Source organism: Ochotona curzoniae, unplaced genomic scaffold, assembly GCF_017591425.1.
Source record: "Ochotona curzoniae isolate NIBS_2020 unplaced genomic scaffold, NIBS_Ocur_1.0 scaffold_2453, whole genome shotgun sequence".
Taxonomy (NCBI): Eukaryota; Metazoa; Chordata; class Mammalia; order Lagomorpha; family Ochotonidae; genus Ochotona; species Ochotona curzoniae.
This window is the reverse complement of record NW_024467094.1, coordinates 682,100-697,372: the sequence shown is the minus strand read 5'-3', so window position 1 is coordinate 697,372 and position 15,273 is coordinate 682,100.

Here is a 15,273-nt window from a genome sequence, read left to right as displayed (position 1 = left end):
TGCTGCCCCTGCACCCCATCAGTCCCTTGCCTCAGGCTTGGAAGCCCAACCTCCCCTCCCGGCTCCCTGCCTCCTTCCATGCCCTCCTCTCACTGGGGCTGCTTCGTGTCCCCACAGCCGCCTCATCTGGGTTCTGGTCACTCTCTTCCTTCCCGCCTTTAGTTCATCACCTGGAGAAACAACTGGCCCTGTCACCCTGCTCAAGCCTCTGGTGGCTACCTGTGGCCAGATCTTTTGCCTAGAATGGGGTGGGGAATTTCAGATTGGGCTACAGCCTGTCTTCAGCACCATGTCCACTATGAGGGACGTGGGGACTATATCCAGCTGTGCCAGGCTTGGATCTTTCTTGGTTGCTGCTGTTAGCACATCCGGCTCCTCTGGACCCTGAGTACTAATGAGCAGGGTCTGCGTCCCTCATTTCTGCACATTCAGGGCCTGGTGCACAGTAGGCCCATGAATCATTTCTGGAGTACCTGTGCTATGCTGCATGCTACTGCCCCAGTATGTATAGTCTGTGCCCCTAACCAGTGACAAACACAGGCCGTGAATTGCCGATATCACATCAGGTACATTTGTTGTATGGGTGACACTCCAAGGCTTGGGTGCGTTTTCTCCCCCGCGTGGGCAGATAAGCCTGTGATTGCTGATGCCTGTTCCAGAGTGTGTGTTCTGGAAGCAGACCCAGGTTCTGGCCGTTCACTGACCTCGGCAAGTGTCCTCATCTGTCTGCCTGGGTCCCCTCTGCTGTTCAGGGACAGTAATGCCGCCTGCCTCACAGGGGTGTGGCAAGGATTAAGCAATGTGTGGCTGGTGCCAAGAACAGCACTCACTTCTTAAAAGGGAAAATCTTAAACTAATTAAAATCCACAGAGTTGACTTGGGCAATTATAAACGAGACAGAAGAAAGCAAAGCAAGACAAGAGCAATTTGTGGGTCGGGCAGTCCCCCAAAATGAAGCCTGCTCATCACAGGCTTTGCTCCAGTGACACGATCTGACAGCTTTCATGGGGAACGGGAGTGTGGGCTGGAGACGGCTTAATCGGTTAAGTGCTTCCAGAACCTCTTGCCGTTGAGCCACAGCTGCCGCTCTGGTTCAGCACTGCTTTAGGCTCTGTGTTAGGAGCTTAGTTCAATCAGTGGCTGCACTCGAGTTGTGTTTACCACGTTGGGATGAACTGCTTAGCAATTATTACCTATCATCAACCTCATGACCATCATAACTGTTCTGTGATTAGGTCGTCTTCAACACGAGTTTTTTAAAAAAAGAATCTTATTTTGAACGTCAGGGTTAGAGGGAGAGAGAAATCTTCTGTTCTCTGGTTCATTCCCGATAAGGCCATGATAGCCAGTACTGGGCCAGACGGGAGCCATGAACTAGGAGCTTTATCCGCTCTATCTGGGCCACCCATGTGCACGGTGGCTCAGAAACTTCCGGCATCCTCACTGCTGTCAGCAGGGAGCTGGATTGGAAATAGAGTAGCCAGGACAAGCACTGTCTACATCATAACACAGGCCCCTTCGACGGGATTTTTTATTGTCTATGGACAGGCCATTTGGCTTCCTCTCAATTTCCATTCCTCGCTTGGTCATCTCAGTGAGACCCTGATTTTTACCTGAATCCCTTGTCCAACCTCCACGTCAGCTGGATGAAGTCATGTATGTGATTTTTGGCCAATAAGATGCAGCTAGAAGGGGCTAATGATGTGGCATAGGGAGTCAAACCATCATCTGCAACATCAGCATACCATGGAGATGCCAGTTCGTGTCCTGGCTGCTGCACTTCTGTCTGGGGAAAAAACATGAGAAGATGGCCCAAGTGCTATCATCCACATGGAAGACTCAGATGGAACTTGTGGCCCCTGACTTTGGCCTGACCCAACCCTGGCTGTTGCATCGGAAGTTAAATAAATGAATAATCTTTGTTAAAGAAAAAAAAAAAGATGCAAATAGGGCACGGCACAGTAGCCTAGCAGCTAAAGTCCTCGTCTTGTATGTGCCGAGATCCCATATAAGCACTGATTCTAATTCCAGCGACCCAGCTTTCCCATCCAGCTCCCTGCTTGTGGCCTGGGAAAGCAGTGGAGTACAGCCCAAAGCCTTGGGACCCTGCACCCACATGGGAGACCCAGAATAAGCTCCTGGCTCCTGGCTTCAGATTAGCACAGCTCTAGCTGTTACAGCCGCTTGGGGAGTAAATCATTGGATGGAAGATATTCCTGTCTCTCCTCCTCTCTGTATATCTGACTATCCAATAAAAAGAAATGCTTTTTAAAAAGATGCAAAAAGAAGTGTGATAAAAGCAAAAATGCCCCATCCAGGCGTCTGTTCTCTCAGTCCGGCCGCCACCCGGGACAGTGGGGATGAGGTGTCCACGGGCGTGTGCGTGTCCAGGGCTGTGGTGCGTTGGTGAGGCCAGCCCTGTACTGCTCTTCTAGGTCTCTCTTCTGTGGGAGAGAAAGAGACTTCTCTGCAGTTTGAGCCTCTGCTTGGTCCCTGTAAACACACAGCGGAATCTAATGCTAATCTCTTCTTTCAGCAAATGCCAGCTAATTTTAGCATAAGACTACAAAAAAAGAAAAACAATGAAAAAATCAGTCATCAGCACAACTAATAAATTGTGTCCGAGGTACTGAAGACTTTGGGTTATGCAAGTAAAACACAGGGATGCGAAAGGGAGGGAGTGGCAGTTTGCTTATGACTTGAAAAAAAAAGGCATTTTTATTTGAAAGGCAAATTTACAGAGAGGTCTTGCATCTGCTGATTCACCTCCCAAATTGCCATAAAGGGCAGAGCTGGGCTGGTGCAAAGCCGGGAGCCTCCTCTGGGTCCTCATATGGGTACCCTCGTGTAGTTACAGGGTCCCAAGGCTTTGGGCCATCTGCTGATTTCCAGGCCACTAGCAGCAAGCTGGATCAGAGGTGGAGCAGCTGGGGCATGAAGCGGGGCCCGTATGGGGTTCCAATGCCATAGGCAGAGGCTTAGCCTGGTATGCCACAGCACTGGCCTTAAAATTTTTTAACGAACATGTGTGCCCTGTGCCCACTGTGGTTGGGAATTAGTTGAACTTTTGGGAAGAAATCTTGGCAGCACACACCAGTAGTTGGTCCCCTCTTTGAAGATATCAGAAGTAGTGCTCCCATCGTGCCAGACCATAAGTGAGCATTATTATCAATGAGATAAACTAGGCTGGCACGCACCTTCCTCTGCTGCCTGACTGTCCCCAGGCCTGCCCCCGTGTCATGGTGGTCTCCTGCTTCTCTGACCAGGAGACACTGAAGCCCTGGGGAGTGAGCTCAGAGGGTCAAGACAGAGCAGTGGGGAGATCCAAAACCCATCGAGGTGAGTGGCCCAGGCTGGCTTCTAGGACTGCCATTGGTTTGGTATGTCAGTCAGCCCCTCGTGTAGACAGGCCTTGGGGCAGCTCATTCTGCTGAACTCCTGGTTCTGCAGGCACATGGAAGTGGGCAGTGGTGATGGTTTGGCCTATGATGCAGGTGCAACATGGCGATGGTGGAGCTCACGCAGAGGTGGGACCGTGTGATGAGCCAGGAGGCATACAGAGGCGGGAGCTAGGCTCGGCTCATGCTGGTACAGCCAATCCTGTGGTGAGAATTCCATTCCGGGGACATGTCTCCCCCTAGGCCCTCCCACCACCAGTCCCTGCCTCCTCAACTGCATCGTGAGTAAATTTCTGCCTTCCTAGTACTATTAATTTATTTTTTAAAATTATGGATTGACTTGAAAGGCAGTGAGGAGTCAGGGAGAGCCTTCAGCTGTCTGTTGGCGCTCTCCCTCAGCGCCCCCACCAGTGTACTGCAGCGACCCAATTATTTCAGCTGGCACATGCTGTGGCCATTAGCCAGAAGCTGGACTCAGGAATGAAACTGTGATTTGAACCCAGGGCTTGCTACAATACAGGATGTGAGCATTCCCCATGGTGGCTTCGCTGCAGCCAGCACCCACTGTGTACCAGGCTGTCCGCAGTCACCTGCTAGAGACAAACCTTATCTTCAGCTGTGCTGCTGGGGAGCCGATGCCTGGCGATGCGCATGACTTGGGCCCAGGAGTTGGACTGAACCAGAATGTGACATGAGGCCAGTTTGGTACCAGTGCCTGGGTGGTGTCTAGTATCCACAGAACCTAGCTGGTGTAGGCCAATGGGCAATGACAGGCCATATGCAGAGGCCTGGCCATGGCTAGCTGTCAGCTCAACTCCATATGGCCATGTGCCCGTCACACCAGCTGCGAGAAGCTGTCTGTCACAGCAGAGCTGGCCAGGGGACCTGGCTTCCGCCAGCCAGCTGGCCGTGTTTCTCACTGCTGGCTCACTGCCCACATGCTCCCGGCCTGGGGTCATGGTGGATGTGAGGGAGTGGAATGAGGGTTGCCCAGGGGAGGGGAGGGTGTTAAGGCTGAATTCCGGTGGGGGAGGTTGGCTGCCGGAAGCCAAAGCCCACCACCTCCCTCTGTGAATGTGCAGAGGAACTTAGCATATCTCTGGCTTATAGCTGTTGCCTGGCTCTTCCCCACTAGCGGCCCCCATGGCAGTCAGCACTCCCCAGCTTGTACCCCTTGCTTCATGCCCTGTGCTTCTGCAGCCCCTGGTCTCCCTGGGCTCACAGCTGTAGAGAGGGGAAGGCTATATTTTTGAATTTTGCCTTTCTCTGCATTTGTTGGAGGTTACCTCAGCCTGACTCTGTTAGCTATTGAAGCTTCTTGGTATAACAGACTGATGTGAGGGGCAGACATCGTGGCATAATCAGTTAAAGTCCCACCTGCAACCCTGGCATTCCGTATGGGCACCTGCTGGTTTGCAATCCGGATGCTCCACTTCTGGTCCAGCTCCCTGCTAATGCACCTGGGAAAGCAGCAGCAGACGACCCCAAGCACTTGCACCTCTGCATCCATGTGGGAGACCTGGATGAAATTCCTGGTTCCTGGCTTTAACCTGGCCCAGCCCCAGCTGTTGCAGCCATTTGGGAGTGACCCTGGGGAATGGTCTCTCTGTAACTTGGCCTCTTAAACATTAAAATAAACCTTAAAAAAAAATGGGACTTATGTGGTGGCATAGTAAGCTAACCTTCCAGTTGCGGCACTGGCATCCCATATGGGTATTGTTCTGAATCCTGACTGACTTCCCAATCCAACACCCTGTTTATGGGCGTGGAAAGCAATGGAGGATGGTCCAAGTGTTTGGGCACCTGTACCAATGCTGGACTTGGAAGACACTCCTGGCTCTTTATTTCAGCCTGGCCCAGCCCTAGCTGTTGTGGCCTTTTGGGAAGTGAACCAGTGGATGGCAGAGCTCTCTCCTCTCTGTGAAATCTGCCTCTCAAATAAAAATAAATAAATCCTAAAGCAACAACAACAAAAATTGGTGTGAGCCAGGGAAGTCGCTGAACCTCTCCACGTTTCTTCATCTGTGAAATGGGTCGGTGTGGGCTGATCCTCACCTCAGGGAGCTGTGGTTTCCAGTTGCCTCCTGTCCCAGCTCCTAGCCCCACAAACTGGGCCCCAGTCCCGTGCCCTTTTGCCCCTTCTCTTCCCCCGACTGCTAGAACAAGGACGGAAGTTCTGCAAATTCTACTCTGATGGTTGCCCCATTGTTGTTTAGGGGACAGAATCCTGGTTTTTGTTTAGTTTGTAACCTGACACTGGGGACTTCACGGGCCCTGCTGGCCTTGCCAAGCTCCATCACTCGCCCTGCCCAAGTTCCCCAGCTCCTTGTCTGCTCAGGGCTCACTGTGGGCCGGATGGTGTGGCCTGCTGCCTCCACACGTCTTGGGACAGGACCCTATTTGGAGATTAGAGTCCTTGAAAAAAAGGAAATGAAGCGTAACTGAGATCCTGAGGGCAGGCATCCTGCCGCTGTGACCCTGGTGACCACATAAGAAGAGGGAATTACGGGCCTGGCGCGGTGGCGCAAGTGGTTAAGGTCCTTGCCTTGCACGCCCGGGATCCCATATGGGCACCAGTTCTAATCCCTGCAGCCCCGCTTCCCTTCCAGCTCCCTGCCTGTGGCCCGGGAAAGCAGTCGAGGACGGCCCAAAGCTTTGGGACCCTGCACCCACGTGGGAGACCTGGAAGAGGCTCCTGGCTTCGGATCGGCATAGCATCAGCCGTTCAGCCGTTGTGCTCACTTGGGGAGTGAATCATCGGACGGAAGATCTTCCTCTCTGTCTCTCCTCTCTGTATATCTGCCTTTCCAATAAAACAAAATAAATCTTTAAAAAAAAAAAAAGAAGAGGGAATTAGGACAGAGACATACACAAGGGTGACCACATGAGGCCACCAGGGGAAGACAGTGGTCCCCAGAACCACCAAGAAAGCCAGACACCTGCTGTTTGGACCACGCGGCCTGTGGGTCCTCAGTGGCCCACCATGGACTTCCCATGGCTCTGTGAGTCTGGCACCTGTTAGAGCCGTTGAGTTATGCACTCAGCTTCTGTCATCCTATTCGATCTTCCTTCTGTTAATCAACACTCCAGAACTTCTCCAGGCCGGAAGTGGCCCATGCCTTCCCTCTGCCACAAGTGCCCGCAGTGTGTGTCCCACCCACTCTTCCTGGGGTCTGCCCCGCCGACCACCTCCCTGGCAGGAGCTCTGGGCACTGCCATAGGCTTTGGGGGAGGCCTAGCTGATCAGCACCCAGCCATGGCTGGTACCCGGCAGAGGTGCCCACATAGACACCTGCTATCTGGGGGAGTCAGGAACAGCTCCTCGGCTCTCATTAGGAATGACTTCAGACTCAGGGTAAGGCCGTCTGTGATCCACCTGCCGACAGGAACTTGACTGAGCCACCCCAGGTCTGACAGCTCATTTATAACCTGGTACTTAGGATACCTAAAATCTTCCCCTTTCATTAGAGAGAAAAAGAACAAACAAACAAACAAAGAAACAATCAAGCTTCTGTTTTTGGCAACCTGGCAGAGATGACACTAAAGTTCCAGGTAAACTAGGAGTAGTGAATAAATCATTGGGATCATCCTTTAGAGACCAGCGGTATGGTTCAGCTTCTGCCTTTGGTACCAGCACTCCATATAGGCATCGATTTGAGTCCATGCTGATTCACTTCCTGTCCAACTCCCTGCTAATGGCCTGTAAAAGCAGTAGAGGATGGCCCAAGTGCTTTAGCTCCTGTACCCACATGGAAAACCCAGAAGAAGCTGCCGGCTCCTGGCTTTGGATCAGCTCAGCTCAGCCCTGGCCATTGTGACCATTTAGGGTGTGAACCAGTGGATAGATTTGTGTCTCTCTTTGTGCAAAAAAGTAAATGAATCTTGAAAAAAAAAAAAAAACAAGAATCAGTCTTACATTGTGGAAGGTCATGTCAAAACAGGTATTAGTTGGAGTGCCTATTGACCACAGCAGGCAGATGGTCAGCCAGGCTCCCATGTTTGAACCTGCTGGTGAAATCAAGGGCTCGGGACATATCTGAGGCTGGCTGTTACCCAGGCTGCTGGCCAGGGGCACTCACCATCCCTGCCTCTCACTGTCACACAAGTGAAATTCCAAATTGCCACATGGTCCCCAGTGGGCAGTGTTGACGACAACCTTGCCCCCTTGCCTCTGAGCAGCTGCCCCCACCTTGTTCCGGCTACAGCCCAAGGGCCTGCTCACCCACCCTCTATTCTTCTGGCCCTAGACTCCCACAGCCCTAATCCTGCCAGGCTAAGGTTCGAAGACATCCAAGGAAAATCTGCCTGAGTCCTTCTTTGTTTTTTTTTTTTTATTATTATTATTATTTTATTGGAAAGGCGGATATACAGAGAGGAGAGACAGAGAGGAAGATCTTCCATCCGATGATTCACTCCCCAAGTGAGCGCAATGGGCCGATGCTATGCCGATCTGAAGCCAGGAGCCTCTTCCGGGTCTCCCACGCGGGTGCAGGGTCCCAAAGCTTTGGGCCGTCCTCGACTGCTGTCCCAGGCCACAGGCAGGGAGCTGGATGGGAAGCGGGGCTGCCGGGATTAGAACCGGTGCCCATATGGGATCCCGGGCGTGCAAGGCGAGGACCTTTAACCACTTGCGCCACCGCGCTGGGCCCCTGAGTCCTTCTTTGTGTCTAACTTTAGTTTTTTAGATTTATAAAGAGTTAGAAGAAAGGCACAGAGACACAGAAAGATCTTCCATCTGCTTGCTCACTCCCCAAATGGCCACAATAGAGAGGGCTGGACAAGGCCGAGTCCAGCAGCCTCTTCCAGGTCTCCCACACGGGCGCAGGGGCCTAAGCACCTAGGCCATCCTCTGCTGCTTTTTCTCCAGGTGCATTAGTAGGGAACCGAATGAGAAGTGGAATAGCCAGGACTTGAACCAGTGCCCATATGGGATGCCAGCATTGCAGGTGGCAGCTTAACCTGGTGTGCCACAATGGTGGTTCCTGCCAGCCTTTGGGATCCCTAAGGCAGGGGCCCACCAAGGACGGGTTTAAAGAGCAGGCCACACTCATTGTTACAAAGCAGGCATGTTCCCATCAGCCGACAGAAGAAAAGGTTACAGAAGCACAAACAGAATAAGAGGGGAACTGGCGCTTCCCAGCTTGCTTTCCTTATATGTTTCAAGCCAAGGGGATTGTTTATCGTGCCAGCTCAAAGTGGCCTGATTGGGGGTTTGGTTATTAGACTCTGTCTCCCATTTCTTGGAAGATCAGATAAACAACTTTGTCTGGCTTTGGAGCACGGACGTCAGTGGGAGCTGGGTTTTAGTCTGGACAGCTGGACCTCAAGCAGGAGGTCAGGGCCGCCCATCTGTGATTGAACATGTGCTGTGGTTGTTTTTTTTTTTTTTTAAGATATGTTTATTTTTATTGGAAGGGATATACAGAGAGGAGGAGAGACAGAGAGGAAGATCTTCCGTCCGATGGTTCACTCCCCAAGCGGTCACAACGGCTGGAGCTGAGCCAATTGGAAGCCAGGAGCCTGGAGCTTCTTCCAGGTCTCCCACGTGGGTACAGGGTCTCAAGGCTTTGGGCCGTCCTCGACTGCTGTCCCAGGCCACAGGCAGGGAGTTGGATGGGAAGCAGGGCTGCCAGGATTAGAACCGGCGCCCATATGGGATCCTGGCGCATGCAAGGAGAGGACTTTAACCACTACGCCATTGCACCAGGCTGGAACATGTGCTGTTTTGTTACCTGTTCTGGCTGCTGCATCTACAGCCTGGGTAGGGGGCGTGATTCATGGCTATTGGAGAAACAAAAGGAATAAGAAGAAGAGGTGGGAGGCTTGCTTGCTTTTTTTTTTTTTTAAGACTTATTTATTTTTTATTGGAAGGGTATTTACAGAGAGGGAAGGAGAGTGAGCGAGATCTTCCAAGCACTGGTTTACTTCCCAAATGGCCACAATAGCCAGAGTCAGGAGCTTCATCTGGGCCTCCCGTGTGAGTGCAGGGTCCCAGGTATTTGAGCCATCCTCTGCTGCTTTCCCAGGTCACAAGCAGCGAGCTGATTGGACAAGCAGCGAGCTGATTGGAAAAACCAGAAGCGGTGCCCATGTAGAATGTGCTGGCAGGCAGAAGATAAACCTAACGAGCCAGCATGCTTCCCTTGAATGCCTGAGCCAAGCTGGGTCTGAGGGGGTGCGTCTTGTGTGGGCAGGTGGGATGGGGTGGGGTAGGGGTGGGCAGGACAAGAACACATCTGGGGCAAATGTTATTTGCAGCAGGTTAAGCCACTGCCTGTGGACACCTACATTACCAGCACTGGTTCTAATCCTGACAGCTCCTTGCTAATAATGTACCTGGGAAAGCAGCAGAAGATGGTCGAAATGCTTGGGCCTTTGTCACCCACGTGAGAGACTTGAATGGAGCCCCTGGCTCCTGCCTTCAGCCTGGCCCAGCTTCAGCTGTTGGGGCCATTGAGGTGTGAACTCTGCCAGAAGATCTCTCTGTCACTGTGACTTTCCACAGTGGGGACATCCGCCGGGCCCTGTTATGCAGCAGGAAATTCCTTGCAGCTCTGCCTGCAATGGAACAACACTCTTCACACCTTCCTGTCTTCCACACCCGTCACATGGACCCCAGCAACCTCCCAACTCTGACCACGGTGCCAGCAACGCTTGCAGTGAGCTGTGCTGAAAGCTGCAGGTGTCGGTCCCACTGGGAAGCTTCCAGGGGGACTGGCTCCTCCCTTGCCCTCTGTGGTCTCTGCTTGCATCCTGGCTCTGGGCTCATGGCTTGGACACCTGCTTCCTCCTTCCTCTGTGGATCCATCGGCTCCAACATGGCCTCCGCTGCCCACACGAGGACCCAAGGTGAGTCCACATGGAGCTCCCGCAGGAGAGTGTGGGCAGGAAGAGGGCAGGCCTGGGAAGCAGAGGCTGTAGCACCTCGGAGCCAGGGTGAAGATGCAGGTGTGAAGGCAGCCACGTTGGTGGGGGCAGCAGAGTGGTGGGAGTCCTGCTCCCTCTCTGGATCCCCACACCTGCTGGCCCTCACAGAAGTCTCGTTGACAACACAGTTCGTCACTGAGGGGCAGGAACTGAAGGATGGTGCCAGGGCAAGGAGGGTTGCTGTGCCCCCAGGGGGCCAGCCCCTGGGACCCCTACCTTTCTGGGTATCACAGATTTCAGTCACTGTGCACTGTTGCATGGCGGGTCTCTGGCTAGAGGAAACATTCCCAGGCGCCCAGGCTAAAGCACAGTGCCTTTGCTTCATCCACTCTTGCCCATGAGACAAGGAGCTCATCATCCCCTCAAACGCGAGGCACTCATCCCAGCGCCTGGGGCAGGGAGGAGCTGGCATACAGCACTCAGTGCATATTTGTGAACATGTGTAAGTGAACCTGTGCCTGGATGCCCAGTTGCAACAATGGGTGATGGTGAGGAGTAGTGGGTGGAAAACATGTTTGCTGTATAGATGAGGATGAATGAATGTCGGGGGAGGGATGGATGCGTGTGTGGGGAGAGATGGCATGACGATGTGTATGTGTGTGCATGGGGAGATGTGTGAACGGTAAATACAGAGGGAATGGGTGGGAGAGGTACAGGTGGTTACATGGATGAACCGTGAGTGTGCGAGTGACCCAGTGGTTATGTGGACAGATAGGGAGACAATGGAAACAACGGGGGCGGAGGGGTACGACAGGAATAGGGAGAGAGTGAGGGAGGGATGGGGGAGAGTGAATCATTGGCTCCAGGGCAGGACTCTGGGACACCTGTAGTGTCTCCCCCACTCCCCCCACCAGCCTATCCTGTCTAGTGACCAGGGTCTCTGGGTGACCCGTGGTGGGGGTGGCACATGAATGTCATGGAAAAAGAGGATGAGGAATGAGAGTGCAGGCTTGGGTCACAGCTGGAGAACTGCTTGTGTTCAGGGAGAGCACCTAGGCATGTGGGCGAGCGGGCGAGGAGGAGCTGGAGTCAGGGCACCCGGCTTTCGGGTGATGGGGCACAGATGGCACACGCAGCTCCTGGGTCCAGGTTTGTGTCTCCCACACCTGCTCCCTGTCTGTGTCCCAGTAGCAGGTGCCCTCCTTCCAGGCTAGGGAGAGCCAGGCAGAGGCTGGGAGGCAGAGGCCTGGCCTGAGGGCAGAAGCCATCACAGTGCATGCCACTGCGGTGGTGGGAGCTGTACGGGCAGGTTGAGCTGCGGCAGAGGAAGGGAGGCTGCCTGTCTGGGTGCGTGGATGCTGTGACACGAGCTGTGCTCCCACGCTCTCCCTGTGTGGCTTTCCGCCACAGTGCATGCAGCGCGAGGGTCTCCTTGTTCTGGGATCCAGAGCTGTGGCCGCACACGTGCGGCTCAGCCTCTTTGTCCTTCGGTCTCCTCATCCGAGGAGTGGGAGTGCTATCGCACCTCCCTCTTTCGGGGCATTGGTGAGAGTGGGCTCCTGGCTTGAAGGGCAGGGATCAGCATCGGCTGGGGGGAGGCTGGGAGTGTGTGTCTGTGTGTCTGGTAGGAAGGGGGCGCTTGTGTGAGTGGGCCCCGGTGCGTGCACGCAGGTTTGAGTGTGTGTGTGCATGCTGTGGGTTCTACCAGGCAAGGCAGAGTGGTGACTGTGTGTGTGCGTACAGTGTGAACTGGGATCATTGGGTGACAGCTTCAGTGTAAGGGTGTGAGGAGGGGGGAGACAAGTGTCTGATGTGTGTGTATGCATGATATGTCTAATGTGCATGGGTGTGTATGTGTGACATGTATGTGGTGTGTTTATGTTTTTGTGTGTGGTGTGGTCTCTGTGTGTGATATGCGTGGTGTGTCTGATGTGTGTGGTATATCTGTGTTCTGTGGTCTGCGTGTGATAAGTCTATATGCGTGTGCTCTGTGTCTGACATCTCTGTGTGGATGTGGTGTGTACAGGAGATGTCTGATGTGTGTGTGGTGTGTTTGCGTGTCCATGTATGTGATTTGTGCGTGCGGTGTATGCCTGCTGTCTGTGTGTAACATGTATGATGTGTGTGGTGTGTCTGTGTGCGGGGAGAGAAACCAGAGCTTGCCTATACCAGGAGGTCCTGACACCTCCCTACCAGTAGCCTGGCCTAGCAGGTTGTATATTTAGCTCCAGAGCACTATCATTCCAAAATGGACCCTTCCCACTCCCAGCCTGGAAGCCAGGGGATGGGTGAGGGCAGAGGTCAAGAAGTGAGGAGGCCGGTGGCTTGGGCTGGGCCCCCAGGACCTTGGTCTGAGGAAGGGAGGAAAGAAGAGGAAGCAGAGGGGGCGAGCTGGTGCTGGGAATTGCTGGCTCCTGGATGCCGGCCAGGAGACTGAGCAGGTGGGCAGCATGGGGCCATTACCTGGGTTGGGAGGCAGACACGCCAAGAGAGCGCTGTGTCGGCAGGGGGCGCACGGGCTGTGGGAGGCACTGCAGGTAGCCTGCAGGTGGCCACTCAGTGAATTGCTGCCTGTTCAGTGGGTCTGCCTTCCTGACGTGGGCAGTTCTCCCACACCGGAACCTATGTGCGCCTCATTCAGGCTCGGCTTTGTTGGAGATGAACAAAGAGGTGAGGAAATGGGATGAGCCAGCAGTCATGGGGCCTGAAGCCCACTCCCTCTGCACGACTCCGACCTACACCCTTCCTCTCTTTCATCTAACCCTGAAGATGCCCCTGACCCCCAGCAGCACCCAGCAGGACCAGGCCTGCTTCTGTGTGGCCCTTCCTGTCCTGTGAGTCACTGGGGAGGATCAGGGGGCCATCCAGGGGACACCATTAGGGCAGTAGCCTCCCCTTAATGGAGTAACAGAGAACGGAGCTGCTTCCGGTCCTTTCCGGATGTGTCTTCCCAGGAGGGCAGTCCAGAACTTTGCAGGTTGCAAGCCCTTTGATCTTTGCCAGGCTGCCATCCATGTCAGATCAGACACACCAGGGCCACGCCAGGGCACTGAGCTCTTTGCCATAAGGATTTTTGAAAAAGATTTACGGTGTTTTGATGATGTCTGGACACTGCCCTACTATGATGATGATGATGATATTATTATTTTATTTTTGGGGTCATGGCTGACCCCCTACTATGCTTAGCACTTAGTGGGAGCTTGGCAAACACTGGTTGGGTCAGTGGCACTTGTAGGAATTTGAGGGCCTTACAGATCTTGCAAGGTGACAGATGTGGAAACACATACCTGTTACTTTTAGCTCGGAAGTGTTTTTTGAAGACTGCTTTCCCATCGGGCTCCAGTGTTTCCATGGATGTCCATCACAGGATGCCCATCATGTACTCGTGGGACCCTGTGGGGACTCTGACCACCTCACAGCTGCCTCCTGGTGTCCCAGACCCCAGATACCAGCACAGCCCCCGAAAGCAAAGGAGCGGGGCCCCAGGGAGCACAAGGTGTGGCCAGGGAGGGGCCTGGGCCTCTCCCTGCTGCACAGTGCCTGCCCAGGCCTCCACCTGCCACCTGGGGCCTCGGCCTCCCCACTGCTCTCCAGCCATACTCACTAACCTGCCCGCTCAGCAGCCAGAAGGCCCAGGCCTGGCCTCAGGGCTGTGCTTGAGTTTCTGTGCTCAGGGAGTGGGGAGGGAGGTCACCATTTTTTTTTTTTTAACAATTGATTCATTTTATTTGAAGGGTAGAATTACTTGGAGAGAGGAGACAGAGGGCGAGAGAGATCTTTCACCCACTGGTTCACTTCCCAGATGGTCACCACAACCAGGGCTGGCCAATCAAAGCCAGGGACTGGGGCTTCTTCTGGGTCCTCCATGTGGGTACAGGGGCCTGAGCACTTGAGGCAGCTGCTGCTGCTTTCCCCAAGTGCATCAGCAGGGAGCTGGACTGGAAGAGGAGCAGCTGGGACATGAACCAGCACTTATATGAGATGTTGGTGACACAGACAGTAGCTTAACATGCTCTGCCACAATGCCAGCCCCGATGGTGGCAGTCTTAACTATTAAGCCAAAGACCCACCCTGCCTCTGTGATTTTGCTGAGGCCCCCTAGTGCCTACTGTGAAGGAACGGGAGGAGGAAGAGGGGACCCCAGCTTCAGAGCTCTGCTGGCCAGCTGTGGGGTGATCTCCACCTGGGCTCCCACCCACTCACTCCAATGCCCGTAAGCATCCGAGCACCCCCACAAGTCACCCGCTGCCTGGCAGGTGGCTCTGCCCAGCTGACCAGGAGCCCCTCCGAGCTCAGAGATCCAAAATGGCCAGAGTCCCCGGCTGAGAATAGTACCCAGATCGTCCTAGCCACCAAGCCCATCGCAAATGGGCATCCTCTGAGTGTGAGTCACATCCACCAGGGAGTACAAGGCAATGAGTCTCCAGGGATGTGGGATGAGGAGAGAGCGGGCAGGGAAGGGTGTGGTGGGAGGAAGGTGCAGCCCCACACAGGCAGGAGAGGTGGTTTGGATTTCCATCCCAGGGCAGTAGCGAGCCATGGGAGGTGTTTGAGTGGCTGAGGGGAGGGAGAGCTGGGTCAGCCTTGTTCAGGGGTAGGAGCAGATGGGAGGGGCTCAATCAAGGGACAGATAGCAGATCGGAGGTGGTCCACATGCCTGAAGCACGTGAACCATTTCAGGTAGGAGAGGCACTGGGGGAAGTTGGGGGCAGCGGGATGCTGGTGGGTGAAGAAGGACCAGCTAATGGAAGGGGCAGGACCTCCAGGGCCACTTGTAGCCTGGGGACAGCAGGTGCACACAGCCCCTCTGTGCCCAGGTCTGCCCCTCCTGCACCCCCCTATGCCACAGCGCCACTGGAGGGCGCCCTCCGCCTCTGCAGTGCACCCCCACGGCTCTCCCCCCTTCCCCCCCACCCTGCCTGTCCTCATCTTTCCCTCGGTCTCCATGGCGACTCACCACCTCAGCTTGCCTGCATCCCAGCCTCTGCCAGGGATTCTGAGCTGATTC